Source organism: Tamandua tetradactyla, chromosome 15 (assembly GCF_023851605.1).
Source record: "Tamandua tetradactyla isolate mTamTet1 chromosome 15, mTamTet1.pri, whole genome shotgun sequence".
Classification (NCBI taxonomy): Eukaryota; Metazoa; Chordata; class Mammalia; order Pilosa; family Myrmecophagidae; genus Tamandua; species Tamandua tetradactyla.
This window is the reverse complement of record NC_135341.1, coordinates 71,610,817-71,626,389: the sequence shown is the minus strand read 5'-3', so window position 1 is coordinate 71,626,389 and position 15,573 is coordinate 71,610,817.

The window sequence follows — 15,573 nt, the reverse complement described above, 5'->3', positions numbered from 1 at the left end:
TCTGACCATCCTAGAGCACGGGGTCTTGTAGAGGAAAACTGAAATTTGCCCATGTGCCAAGGGAAATGATAAGTGTGCGGTATGTGCTAAGCTACTTCTCTGTAAAAGCAAGCTAGTTCTCTGTGGTCATCAAGATAAGAAAACCATAGCCCTAACTGGCTAGGCAGTTTGGTCCTCTCAGAATGGCAAGTACCGTTTTCAGCTAACACAACCCTTTTCAGTTCTAATAGCGATAGATCTTCCTCGGAGTTGTTCACACTTGTTTGTGGTTCAGCCTATGGCCCCATAGAACATCTCTCAGTTTCCAAAACTCTTTCAGCTTTTCTTTATCTCTGGGTCTTTGATAAAGACCACTCATCCCTGCCTACTTTGCCTGGCTGCTGCTCACACTTAAAGTTTCAAGCTCTATAGCATTTCCTATGGGAAATCTTTCCTGATCTGCTCTTGCCATGGTCCCACTGTGCCCTGTGCCTCACCATCACTGCACATATCGAACCCTATGTGATTGCTTGTTTGGATTATGAGAGGTCAGGGTCACATCTCATTTATACCTGTAACTCCAGTACCTAGCACAGGGCCTAGGGTGCTTAATAAATATTAGTTGACTGAATTAACCATGTACTTAATAGATAGAGAACCATCCTAGGGTTCCACAGTGATTTCCAAAGCAATTCCAGGAAATGTAAGTTGATACAGAAATGACTACTAATAAAGGTTCAATTTTCTTTCTACCCCTCACCTACCTAACTTCAGAGGCTCTGGGCCAAAGTTTCTAAGTACCAGAATAGCAAGCTCATGTTTGTGTGGCAGCCTTGCCAGTCTTCAGGAAGCCAAAAGGAATTGTTACCCAGCCAGCCAGCCTGACAGCCATCCCTTTTATCTACCCATTCATCATTGAGTTTCTGCTTTCTTTCAAACATCATGTTAATCACTAGAGACATAAGGATATCTGATCCCTGCCTTTTAGAAGTTAAACTGTAGTTCAATTGAACAAATAATTAAAACTGCTGCAATAAATGGATCAATAGAGCTATTATTAACTATTTGGACAGCATAGGGCAGGAACAGCTACTTTGCGCTGGGTACCTTTATCCTTATTATCCAACAGTGTATAAGTTGTACCATAAATATGGCCCCAGGTTTTGAGGTTACCTCTCTCTCATGGCTAAATGCTCGGCTGAGGTGGCACATACTTCCCACATGTCTTTCATTCTTATGCCTTCCTGCCTTCATCTTTATTAGAAATTTATTCTTAGAGCTACAAAATCTAATATGTGACTGAAAGTCAGAGTACAGTGGATGGAGTAGTGAGAGTTCATCTTGCACCAATACCAGGATGACCCAGTTGTACCTCTACTAGCCATATTAGGATACTTTATTTCCTTGTCTTGACTTTCAGCTACCCACATGCTATTAGATTGGAAAGGTAGGAATGCACTGATGATTATACGTATCATCTGCATGATATTCTATAGTTTTCTAAGAACTTCCTTATAGAATTTCAGGATTGAAAGGAACATTAAAGGTCATCCTCTAGTGTAGCCATCCATCCTGTGTTCAAATATCTTCTATAGCAGATACTTAAACTGTCCCACTGCTTCCAAGACAGCTTCTTCTGCCTCACTGATCTGGAGCCACTCCTTGCTGCAAGGCAGGCTGCTGTTTTTTTTGTTTGTTTGTTTGTTTTTAATTTTTTTTTTAATAATCAAAAAAAAGAAAACAAATTAACACAACATTTAGAAATCATTCCATTCTACACATGTACTCAGTAATTCTTAGTATCATCACACAGATGTATGATCATCATCTCCCAGTACATTTGCATCAATCCAGGAAAAGAACTAGCAAAACAGCAGAAAAAGATATAGAATGTTAACATAGAGAAGAGAATTAAAATAATAATACTAATAAAAAATGTATATATATATATATATATATATATATATATATATATATATATATAAAGGAAAAAGAAAAAAACAAAAACAAAAGATACAAACAAACAAACAAACAAAAAACTATATTTCAGGTGCAGCTTCATTCAGTGTTCCAACATAGTTACACTACACTTAGGTATTATTGTGCTGTCCATTTTTGAGCTTTTGTATCTAGTCCTGTTGCACAGTCTGTATCCCTTCAGCTCCAATTACCCATTATCTTACCCTGTTTCTAACTCCCGCTGGTCTCTGTTACCAATGACGTATTCCAAGCTGATTCTCGAATGTCGGTTCACATCAGTGGGACCATACAGTATTTGTCCTTTAGTTTTTGGCTAGACTCACTCAGCATAATGTTCTCTAGGTCCATCCATGTTATTACATGCTTCATAAGTTTAGTCTGTCTTAAAGCTGCATAATATTCCATCGTAGGTATATGTCACAGTTTGTTTAGCCACTCGTCTGTTGATGGACATTTTGGCTGTTTCCATCTCCTTGCAATTGCAGATAATGCTGCTATAAACACTGGTGTGCAAATGTCCATCTGTGTCTTTGCCCTTAAGTCCTTTGAGTAGATACCTAGCAGTGGTATTGCTGGGTCATAATCCATTCTGCCATTCTATGTCTTTTGATTGGGAAATTCAGTCCATTAACTTTTAGTGTTATTACTGTTTGGATAATATTTTCCTCTACCATTTTGGCTTTTGTATTATATATATCATATCTGATTTTCCTTCTTTCTACACTTTACTCCATACCTCTCTCTTCTGTCTTTTCGTATCTGACTAGTGCTCCCTTTAGTATTTCTTGCAGAGCTGGTCTCTTGGTCACAAATTCTCTCAGTGACTTTTTGTCTATAAATGTTTTAATTTCTCCTTCATTTTTGAAGGACAATTTTGCTGGATATAGAAGTCTTGGTTGGCAGTTTTTCTCTTTTAGTAATTTAAATATATCATCCCACTGTCTTCTAGCTTCCATGGTTTCTGCTGAGAAATCTACACATAGTCTTATTGGGTTTCCCTTGTATGTGATGGATTGTTTTTCTCTTGCTGCTTTCAAGATCCTCTCTTTCTCTTTGACCTCTGACATTCTAACTAGTAAATGTCTTGGAGAACGCCTATTTGGGTTTATTCTTTTTGGGGTGCGCTGCACTTCTTGGATCTGTAAATTTAGGTCTTTCATAAGAGTTGGGAAATTTTCAGTGATAATTTCTTCCATTAGTTTTTCTCCTCCTTTTCCCTTCTCTTCTCCTTCTGGGACACCCACAACACGTATATTTGTGCGCTTCATATTGTCATTCAGTTCCCTGATCCCCTGCTCAAGTTTTTCCATTCTTTTCCCTATAGTTTCTGTTTCTTTTTGGAATTCAGATGTTCCATCCTCCAGTTCACTAATTGTAGCTTCTGTCTCTTTAGATCTACCATTGTAGGTATCCATTGTTTTTTCCATTTTTTCTTCTTTGTCCTTCACTCCCATAAGTTCTGTGATTTGTTTTTTCAGATTTTCTATTTCTTCTTTTTGTTCAGCCCATGTCTTCTTCATGTCCTCCCTCAATTTATTGATTTGGTTTTTGAAGAGTTTTTCCATTTCCGTTCGTATATTCAGCATTAGTTGTCTCAGCTCCTGTATCTCATTTGAACTATTGGTTTGTTCCTTTGACTGGGCCATATCTTCAATTTTCTGAGCGTCATCCATTATTTTCTGCTGGTGTCTGGGCATTTGATCAGATTTCCCTGGGTGTGGGACCCGGCTGGTTGAAAGGTTTTTCTGTGAAATCTCTGGGCTCTGTTTTTCTTTTCCTGCCCAGTAGGTGGCGCTCGTGGCGCTCGTCTGTCTGCGGGTCCCACCAGTAAAAGATGCTGTGGCTCCTTTAACTTGCCAATCCGAATCTCGCAGTCGGCCCGGGAAACCGCGCGTGGAGGGGGGGTCGCCAGCTGCCGCAGCTTGGGGGAGTGCCGGTCCAAATTGCCCAGCTGGCCCGAGATGCCAAGCGTGGCGGGAGGGCCCCACTATCCAACGTTCCCAGTCAGACCGGGGAGCCACGTGCGTGGAGGGGACCCCACTCGCCAGCCGCCCTGGCTGGGAAAACGTGCGCCCCTCGGGTATCTCACCGCAGCAGATTCTCCCTGCCCGTTCAGCCGTTCCAGAATGGGGTACGCTGTCTTTTTGGTCTCTGTCGTGGCTCTGGGAGCTGTTTCATATTGTTTCTGTTTCTTTAGTTGCTGTTCTGGAGGAGGAACTAAGACCCGTGCGTCTTACTAAGCCGGCATCTTCTCTCAACTCTCCAGTTTGACGCTTTTATGGCTGCTGTTTTTTAATGCCCCCTTATTGCATGTCTAGGGTTCTCAGGTTCTCAGATTTAGTTCCTGAATTGTCTGATTCAATCTGCTGCATACCATGATCCTTACTTTGCTCTCCCAGTGCCCCTGCCCATCTCTGGATACCCCTTCACTCCATCCCTCCAGTCCAATGCATCATTCAAACTCCTTCTCCCTTTCTTTTGGCCAGCAAGAGGCATGGGCACAATAGTCCTCAGGTAAGTCTCCATTGTTCCAGTGAATTCGATTGCTGTAACGAAGTACTTCAAAATATAGTAGCATAAAAACAATCACTTATCATGCTCACAGATTCGGTGGGTCAAGATTTCAGACAGAACTCAAAAGACCCCCTATTGCATGAATCCATGTCTATGAAAGGTCCAGAAGAGGCAAATCCATAGAGACAGAAAAATCATATTGCAAGCACCTATGGAATAGGATATATATTGATGAGGCGGTCTTTGGAAAATATAGTCTGCCACATCTTCCTAGTATCCAAGCGCTCTCCTTCCATGCTCTGCCCCAAGGAAAGAAAGCCCTATGACCCAGACAACATCATGGACCCAGTTCTGTAGTAGAGTCAATATTCAATTGGAATGAAAGAAATTCCTCTTCATGGAACTGCTACACTTTGGTTTTAGTTCTCTGCATTTGGGGTCACACAAGACTGTTTTATTAATTCTAGTGTATTTAAGTAATGTATTCAGTCCTCTGAGAGTTTTTTGGTCCAAGTTTGGGTCTTCTTTACATTATGGACATCTTTTTAATGCAGAAGTTAGTTGTGTTTTAGCACTTTTAAATTGTTGGGACCTTCAAATGAATACATATCTAAGACATGGGTCCTCCATTTCAGATTAGAGAAGAATGAACACCTCTCTCTAGCTGGACTCCTTTTAATCATCCCAAGGTTGCTTTGGCTTATTATTATTATTATTTGGTAGCCAAGTGGTCCTGTTGAGTCATACCCAGGCTACAGTCAATAAAATTAAAACTACCAAATCCTTTCCCATGTGTTGCTACTAATTCATGTTCCTCATTCTGTACTTGGGTTGTTTTTGTCAGGCCAAAGTTCAAAATTTTTCATGTTTTCTGTTAATTGCCATATCATTAGATTTATCCCATCATTCCAGTCAGTTAAACCTTTTGGATATTGAGTATTATCTGATATATTAACTCTCCCTCCAAAGCTGCATATAGCCTAAAACTTCTTTTATACTATGAGGGTTCACATTGAGTCATGAATAAAAATACTGAATAAACATATGATTTTTCATTTAATGTACACATCAGCTATCAGGAGTAGGCAAGCAGGTAAAATCATCCCTGCTTTCAAGATGAGGGAACCAGGATTCAGAGAGATCCAGGGATCTGTTTAAGTTACATTAGTAATAAATGTGGCAAAAAAAAAAAAACAACACTTGATTTCTGATCTTTCTGTTATACTGAGATACTCAACCATTTGGTTTGGGGGGCTGGGGAAGAGCAAACAAAATGCAAGCCATGACTGAATGCAGTGAGAAGGATAAAAATGATAGCTCTAACAGTGAGCTGTGGAAAAGACAGAATGGGACATTTGTTCCTTAATCTTCCTTTTCTATGATAGTGCCTTTTCTTTTCCTTACTTGTAAGTACCTATATTTACCAAAACCAGTCTCAGAAGGCTCTTTCCTATCCCATTTCCTTGAACTACACACCTGTGTTAATACAAATCTCCTACAAGAAGACACCAGAATGCAAAAATGGCAAGAACCTGATGTGTTTGTTAAGAATGGAGCTAAGTAGGTAGGGTGACCAACTTATTCATTTGCTTGAATTATCCTGATTTTTGCCCTGATTTCTTGGGAAATCCCTTAGTCTCATGCAAACCAGGATTGTGAGTAGGACAGTGTTCCACTCTATTCTCCAGTCTCCTCTTTAATACTATAGCAGGTTAAAGATGGCCACAAATTCTTTGACAATCCTTCCATTGCGAATTGTGAGGGGAATTTGGAAAATCCCCTCCCCTTGAACATGGGCAGCTCTGTGACTGTATAGAATGCAGGAGAACTGAGGTTGTGCCAGTTTCTTGGCTCAGTTCTTAAGGCACTGTCAGCTTACATTTCCTACCTCTTGGAACACTTTCCCTTGGAGCCCTGGGCCACCAAGTAAGAAGTCCAATTAGGCTGAGACCACCATGCTAGTGGTGGGCATGTGGGCGTTCCTATCACCAGTCCTGACTGAGGCTCCATCATGGTATCAGATTTGTGAGTGAATCTGTCCTGGATCCTCATTTCCAGCCTGTTCACTAACCTGATACTACCACTGAGACCACCAAGTGGAGACTATGCAGAATAAGGAAATTGGCTGGCTGAGTCATACTCAAACTCCTGGCCCCCAAAAATTCTAGTTTAAATTTTTTTATTATGTTGTTGCTTTAAATTGAAAGCTCCTTACTGGTCCTGCTTCCACTTAAGTGGCTGAGGGGAAAAGGGAAGGGAACTGCCTGGCATGGGATGGGGTCATCTCTACCATAGTCCATTTATCACAGAACTAAGTAGACATAGTCACTATTGCAGTCAAACATTGCAGCGTGGGAAGGAGAGAAGGAACTATGGGGAGTAGGGGGTGTTGAAATAACATGTTCCTCCCTCCAAAAACCTGCTAGGTGTGGGATAGTTTGTTATTCAGCAAGATATTTATGGAACAAATGCTTAAACTGGCCTAAACAAAACTTACTAATCTTTCTACCCAATTATAAATACTAGCTCATCTTCAAATACATGTTCTGCATGAGCTCTATCTCATCTTTTGCACAACCTTTGCAAAGCCTCTTCTGGGTGGGCAAAAGGCACAATGTGAGTTGAGATATTGGCTTTGACTGCCTTCATCCCTTCTTCCTGCATCACTTTGGCAAGCCATCTTGGCACATTTCCTTCCCTACGAGCTGGCTCATCTCTGTGCCGTGTGCTCCAAAAACTCCTTCTTGATGGTATTTCCATCTTTCATTCCAGTCTTTGGCATATTTTTGGCAATAAAAGACTCAACCCCTCTAGGCTACAGTCTCTGTGGAGTGAAATCGCTTGCAGGTCTCATATTTATCTAAAGCAGCAAACACTTGACTCCTTCTTTCCAATTTGACTCCGTGATTGAAAATCTGATTCATGAAACTATAGATTCCTGGAGGGCAAGGGCTGTGTACTAAATGTCCTTGAGCCCCCCAATAGCTTATCTTTGGATGAATGAATACATTCTTAACCACTGTAGCAGTAGTTGTCAGCTTTGCTTCTGCTACTTCTCTTGCATAAAACTTTCTCTTAAGCTCTCTCAGCCTCTCCTTGTTCCTAGGAAATTTATGTCCTACAAACGAGCAGAGTCTAATGTTTCTACTTTAAAATAGAAAAGGAAAAAAAGGATTTTCCATCATTTTGAGACTTTTCAGGACTTAGTTCTCACTAAATAATTTGCTTCTGATTCTCTTCTTGCTTGAAACCTTTAGAAGGTACCTGGGCAGTGGGAAGATTGCACAAATATCTTTTTGTGATACATTGAGATAGCAGGAGGAGATGTCAAGGAAAAGCTTCACAGAATCAGCTGATAGGTACCAGCTATATGGAAAAACATTGGAGAATCTTGGAATATTGGAGCTGTAAAGGAATTGATGAAGAAAAGAAGTATAATAGCATGGTGTCATAGATGGTGATGGAGTTACCTCCAACCTCCCAGTCAAGTGCCTTTGACATTGTAGTATGTTTTTAAAAAGTAGATTTCTAGATCAAGAAGCCCCATGGATTTGACTCCTCATCCTTTTTCCAAATCCTGTTGAGATTATGGCACAAAAGTTCCAGAGGAAATAAACCTCCAGCAGAATGGAGAGTGGGAGCAGACTTATCATCACATGAGAGTTATTAATGAATGTCTGGATAGCAGTCAGTGAATGGAAACATATGGACAGGTAAACAGACAGAAGCATCCACCACTGCCAGAATGAAGACTGCAGCTCAGCAGGAGCCCATTTCCCCCAGGAACCCCAGGAATTCTGGAAGCCTGTAGTCACCAGATAGAGCTAATGTAGGAGGTGGGATAGTAAGCTCTGCCAACCTCTTCACATGTATAAACACTCCCCTCACATTCAATAGCAGTCTTGGCTTCATCCACAGGCAAAAACTGGGAGTACTGTCCCTTAAAGACATCATTGGGTGAGAGTGAGGGCTTCCAAAGTGGAGGACTGGGTTCCCAGGGCAAAGCCCTCCTGATTCTGGCACTTTGTTGGGGGATGTCAGTAGTGGCCAGCTCCCCAGTCTTACATCCTACAGTGAAGCCTGCTATCAGAAACACATGCCTGGAGATACCAGTGCACCCTCACTTTCAGGGAGAAGCTTCAGGAAGAAAAGACTCACACACTGAAGAGGAAATCAACAGCCATCTGTATTAACCAGCATGATCCTTTATTATTTTTAACATGAATGGACAGCCAAGGACGCTCAGCTGCTTGTAGGAAACCATATGTACAAGAAAGACAGACCAAGAAGAGCAGACAGAAAAACTGACCTTGGACAAGAAGGGAACATTTAAGGATTGCTGTTTCAACCAATGAGAACACTTACAGAAAGAAAAAGCAGTAGGGGTAAGAGAGAGTTCTTAGAAATAAAAATGTTTGCCATGCATCAAAGTAAATGATAGTAATAAATAATGCATTATAGCCCATAGAATAAAATAGGAATCCATAAACCTGTATGGACCTTAAACAAACAGAAGTAGAGATAGAGATAGAGATGCAACAGGGATAGAGAGAGATAGAAAGTTATAGGGATGAGAGAGAGAAAGCTTTCTCTAAAGTAGAATGCTTGTTAATAATTAGAAGAAATGTTGAAATTAGAAAATCACTACATACATTATAGTACTAGTTCAGATAAGAATTATTTATGAAAGCTAAAACTTTTATGTGAGAGTGTAATGAGGAACAGGATATGTACATTGTTCAAGGTATTTCCCGGAAATTACTTGTTAATTACAAAGGGAAGATTGTACTTGGCAGTGGAGAAACCTCATAGTTACCAGTTGAACAGGTGATCAAAGTGAATGTTAAAAATACTGGGACAATACCATGTGCCTCCTACTGTGCTGATATCATTTCTGTGATATTGCTGCCCCCAATATGTCATCTGAATCTCAGCACGAGGACTCCTTAGACAAGCTCATACTGAAAGTCACTCTACGAAACGAATGGCTTATGTTTCTCAAAAATGTCCATGTCCTGAAAAACGAAGAAAACCTGCAGAACTGTCCTAGATTCAGGAAGACGAAAGAAACAACAAAGACTAAATACAAAGCATGTAAAATTCCAATAGAAAAATAGGCAAAGGTCATGAATAGTTCACAGAAAAAGATATTCCAATGGCCCTTAAATGTTTGAAAGGATGTTCAGCTTCATTAATAATAAGAGAAATGAAAAATGGAAACCATACTGAGATACCGTTTTCCACCTATCAGATTAGCAAAAGTTTTAATTAACTTTGCAGTCTGTTGACAAGGTTATAGAAAATCAGTACTTACGTGTACTGTTGTTGGAACTGCAAGGTAATACAGCCCCTATTGAAGAGAACTTGACAGTATCTGGCAAAACCACTGTAATTATTGCATTTAAACTTGGACCCCAAAATTCCACTTACAAGCATTTATCCTGAGAATACAACTCTAAACATCTGAAACCAAATTTGTACAAAATATTAATTATAGCATTGTTTATAATAGTGAAACATGTTGGGACCACCTAAATGCCCATTCACAGGAGAGAGGTTGAGAAGATCATGGGTTGACCAAATGCAGGAGTGCCAGGCAGCTGTAAAAAGCTGTGGGGAAACTCTCTCTGGACTGACATGAGGTGATTTCTAAGATACAGTCTTAACTAATAAAAACAACGTAAGAATTACTATATATGTTATCTAGGAAAGAAGGAGAAAAAAGTATATGCTTATCTATGCTCACATGCAGTACAATTTCTGAATTTTCCCTGAATATGGAGTTTTTTAGCATCCAAATTAAGTAATTGACCTCTAATATAGGGCAGCCATTCTTTACCTTTAGGTCTTCCTAATTCATGAATCAACGGATTACCATACTTGCTACAGTTTAACTGAACTTGACTTGAACTGTGAGTCCTCTTAGGACTTAAGTTCTAATTAACCCAGACTGTATTGCTTTAAAATCCTTCTAATTAGTTGTCACTGCTGCAAAATCATATATATTAGTATTTTTTTAAATAACTTGAGAATTTAACTTGTCAGATAAAGACAAGTTTTTTTTTTTTGCATGGGCAGGCACCGGGAATCAAACCCAGGTCTTCAGCATGGCAGGCAAGAACTGTGCAGGCTAAACCACCATGACCTGTCCTGTTGGATGAGATTTTTATAGCCACAAGTCACCTATATTTGGAGAGCAATGGTTTTCTGGAACCTTCAATGAAGAAGTTAGTTTATATGTAGATTTCAAGCCTTGAAAAATAATAAATAGACAAAACACACTCAATGTACCTCTAATTTGATATAGAGTGTATAGTTAATTTTAATTCTGAAAACTGCAAATTATATTGATCATTGTTCATTTTTTGTTCTTGTGTTTTAAGAAACTAAAGCAAGAAAGAGTACACCAGTGACGAAACCTGTTAAAATGGTGGCATTAAATTGAAATGGGCATATTTTTATTGGATTTTCAAAGATTAAAACAGTTGTTTAGATGTTATAGATGAGTCAGTATCTTAGAATTCAAATTAAAAAACTGAAAATAAATGACAGCTTTCCTATAAAAGAAGTAGGCAAAAATTCCCATTTATAAAAATTTTCTATGGTGCTAGTCAAATTGTAACTGTGTAAAGCATTTAATTATTAGTAGGGTTATTGACTCTGAACATAGTCTCTCTGGAGACTAAGGACATAATTTAGATGTCTACACATGAAACTTTGGTTCCTGATACATTCTCAGGCCTAAGGATGAAATGGAGTGAATCATCCAAATCATATTTTGAAAACATATAGACATGACCATAGCGCCAAGACACTCTTGCAAAAATTCTTTAGGCAATAGGTTTCATGGAGCAAGACCATTATTATCTAGAATAATTATTTAGAAAATGCCTAAAATTCTCATTTATAGTTGAAATAATATGTAAAAAAATAACCGAGATCAGCAATCTCATATAGAATTCCAAATTCCAAACATTGGCAATGGTATGAGGTGATTTTCTCCCTGCATCATTCCCTGGACTTTCTTGAACCCAATGGATCCTTAGGGAATTACAGATATACCCCAGGGGACCCTGAAAGGAGGTGAAAGAGAAGACTCCAGTCAGAGCCATATCAAGTTCCTGCTGCTAAAGGAAAAAAAAGTTTGAAAACTTCTAGTCTCTTACATATGTCTTCAGCTGTAGGCTTAGTTAGGATTTTTGAAATCTGTCCCTTAAGTCTCATACATAGCTTTTGTGTATGATTTAGGAGAGCTTTAGGCTGCAGGTAAAAGACAACTCAGCTACAAATGGCTTAAACAAATGGAGGCGTTTTTGTGGGGGTTTTTTGTTTGTTTGTTTCTGGTCTTTTGTTTTGTAACAAACATTGCAAATTGCTTAATGTACACAGGCTCTTCCTATCTTTCCACTTTGTTGATGTGCTGTCTCATAGTTGCAAAATGTCTGCTGTAGCTCCAGGCAACATGTTAGCATTTAATTCATAAAAAAAGAGATGGATAAGTGACACCTAATCTGTCCCTTTTTAACAGAAAAGCAAAAGTCTTCTTAGAACCTCTAGCTTTTCCTTCTATCTCATTGACTAGGACTAGTTACATGGCATCACTTAACTGCAGGGGGTGAGTAGTGATGGAGGCAGAATTGTCATGGTTGGCTTAAACCAATCAAGATTCAACATCAGTGAGCACATTGCCACTGCACATGAGGTTGTGTCTTTAGCAAGAAGAAAGGAATGGGGTTTAGGAAGGCCACTAACATTTTGCCATAATTCTAAAGAAGGGAAGTGAGAGAATATTCTTTTCTGAGCACAATTCCATCTTTACTTATCTCTGCCTGTCACCTTCCTTTTCTTTACATCTTACCTTTTTTAGTTAGCCAGTGAACCACTTCTAATCCCTCTTAGCTCTATCCTCCCAGTAAGCATTTCTAAGGACTTTCTTCTCAGTAAGTCCTGCAATAATTTTGCCCTTTTTACCCAAATCCAGCTGTACAGTATATTTGTATTACATAGCTGATTCCCTTGAGTTTCTATAGTAGGAGCATAAGGACAACTTGAAGGTAACCAAGAAAACAACAAAATAGTGGGAAAAAAATTTTAATTTAAAAACAAATTTTAAAATTCCTCCTCACAAAACAAAACAATGTCAGAGCTGTAACCAACATGGAAAGATTGACTGGTGAGTGTTGTCTAAGTCTGAGCTTTTCCCCAGGAGACTCTGGGAAGAGGAATTGAGTAGAAGTAGTGTATTTGGGAGATGATCCCAGGAGACAAGTATAGAAGAGTGGAGAAGTGGAAGAAGGAAGGAAAGACTCTGAAGACAGGTACAACATCAAGCCAGTGGGCAACTAGAAGTTAACTCCCCTGGGGAGCCTTCTAGGAGTTGGTATAGAACATGCACCTTAGAGTTGCTCCAACTGAAGGGAGAAAGAACAGGGATATTTATCCTTCAATGATCTTCTGTCATTGGCTGAGAACTGCAGAAGAGTGGGCATTAATTATCTTCCATAAGACCTCATGGGCTGAGTGGGCTCCAACCACCCAAGTAAACCCTTAAGTAGTTGATTGTTAGGCAGTTGTGTACTACAAAATAAGGCCAACGATGAATGTCAGGGCATTGACAGCTATAGGTATACTCTTCTATAATTCTCAAGTCCAGTTGTTCATGGAACTGATAGTTAAAAAAAAAACAAAAACAAGACATGAGCAGCTATTGAGAGGATTAAGAAAGCAGAATCTGGCAGCAGAATCATTGAGCATTGGCTGTTAGGTTGAGATGTTTAGAGTCTCATAATATCCCAAGGCTAGAGGAGGGTATTGTTCAATACCCACCACAGGTAGGGAACCAGTTCCTGGGGAGTCACCTGGCACAAACATCCAAACATGGAATTGGATGAGAGCTGCAAATCCAGCCAAGATAAAATTAATCTGCACCAAATAGACATCTTTATCTCTGGTATGCTACAGAAGACAATGCTTGTTAGCTAAGAAGCCGAAGACTTTGTACCATAATATAGTTGGCTTACCTAAGCCAGTAAAAGAGGCAAAGTGTGTCTGGAATCCTGGGTTCATGTTTGACTTAAAAAGCCAATCAAAAATCTTTTATGTTGGTGCATATTCTGTTTAATGACTCCAAGGCTTTGACTACTCACATGGTATGTGGTAGCCTAAGGGAAACAGGTTTTGACAAAGGGTTTTATGGTTCTTAAATAAATTTTATTCTGCAATAAAGTTACACTTTTCATCTTTTAACCCACTCTGAATGCAAAGCTCTACTTGTGTTGTCCCTCACTCACCTCTCAAGTGCTTGTCTGCTGCCTCTGTCCTCTGCAAACTCGGCATTCCAGAGACATTGGCATATTCCAGATTTGATATATCCCCCAAACCCTCATGCCTTTTCTTTTTTGTGTTTCTGTTAAGTCTATTCCATCTCCCCACCTGGGGAACTCTCAATTGAACTTCAAAGCCTATTTCAAATGTCACCTCTTTTCTGCAACTTTCTGCTTTCTCCCACTTTTCCTTCTCCGTGTCCAATATCTTAAAGTTTGAGTGCCTTCAAAAGCAGAGCTTGCAACAAGGATTTCGACACGGTTTATTTAGGACAAGTGAGAGAATGGGGAGTATGAGATGGGGAAGAGAGAAAAACAATGAAGCCTCTGTCAGTCAATGGGTTACTGCTGTGGACAACAGGGATTCAGTCCTGCTGGGGACCCTCTGGGGACCGTGTAGAATGTGCCCTGGAATTGTCCTACTGAAGGACAGTGAGGCTGGCTATTTACCTGCGGACTCTGTCCCTCATTAGTTGAGGGTTGCCTCTGGGGACAGTTGATCCCCATTATTTTCAGGCTACCTGTCTGAAGTACAGCCTATGTAAGACCCAACCTGGTACCAGAGAAAGCGCTCCCTCAGGAATAAAAAGCAGAAAGTCTCAGGAACTTTAGGAGGGAAGCTGTCAGAGTGCATAGAAATGTCCGCTGTAACTTCAGGTGAACTCTAGATGGACTGAAGGGATATGGGGCTGAAAGAATGTTTAGCATATCCTATACCTGCCATCCCCTAGTTAATTCTTCCCCTATAGTGACATTTTACAATGTCATGACAGGCTAGATTAACCTGCATTAGAGACATTTTGTTTGTTTAGCATGTATTAAATACATTCTATGTTTCTGTTTTACCTTTAACCCTCACGACAACTCAAGGGCAGATACTATAAATTAATCATGTTTAATAAATGATAAAACCGAGTCACAGAGAGATTTTTTTTTTATTTATATGCGTATCCCCCCTTCCAGACTGTGAGTACCTGAAGGGCACAATCTTTGTGTTATTGCTGTTTGTATACTCATATCACAACACGTTGACTAACATACAGTGGGTACTCAATAAATTTATCACTTGAATTGGATTATTCAGAAGATTCAAGCTCACTGTGGAAGAAATGCTTGGCACTGAACAATGTCATTTTTAGAATTTCAGCCACCAGATCAATCTCATGGTAATCAGGGGTTCTAATAACACTTCTAGTAACCAGTACGAAAGATTTGTTGAAAAAAATGGAATGACTTAACAGGTTAACTCAAAAAATGGGGGGAAAGGACAATATTTAAAAATTTTAATTTATTCTTTGTTTTGTTGATTTCAAAATGTTTTATCCTATCTCAGTTGTGGATTTATCTTGCAGCCAGTGCCCAAAGCATTGCCAAAAACAGATATTGATTGATGTTATCAGACAAGATAGGCTATGATGTATTGTGGTAACAAGCAACACCCAAATTTCAGTGGCTTCAAAGAACAAAGATTGACTTTTCGGTCACATTCTATGTCGATTTGTGGTTCACTGGGGGCTCTGGTATTGTGTGGGACCCTGATTGATGGGTTATTGCCAGTAGTGTTAATGACTGCTGTTTTAGTTTGCTAAAGCTGCCAGAACGCAATATACCAGAAATAGAACAGTTTTTAAAAGGGGGAATTTATTAAGCTTCAAGTTTACAGTTCTAGGGACATAAAAAATGTCCAAACTAAGGCATCCAGGGAAAGATACTTTGATTCAATAAAGGCTGATGGGTTCAGTACACCTCTGTCAGTTGGGAAGATACATAGTGATGT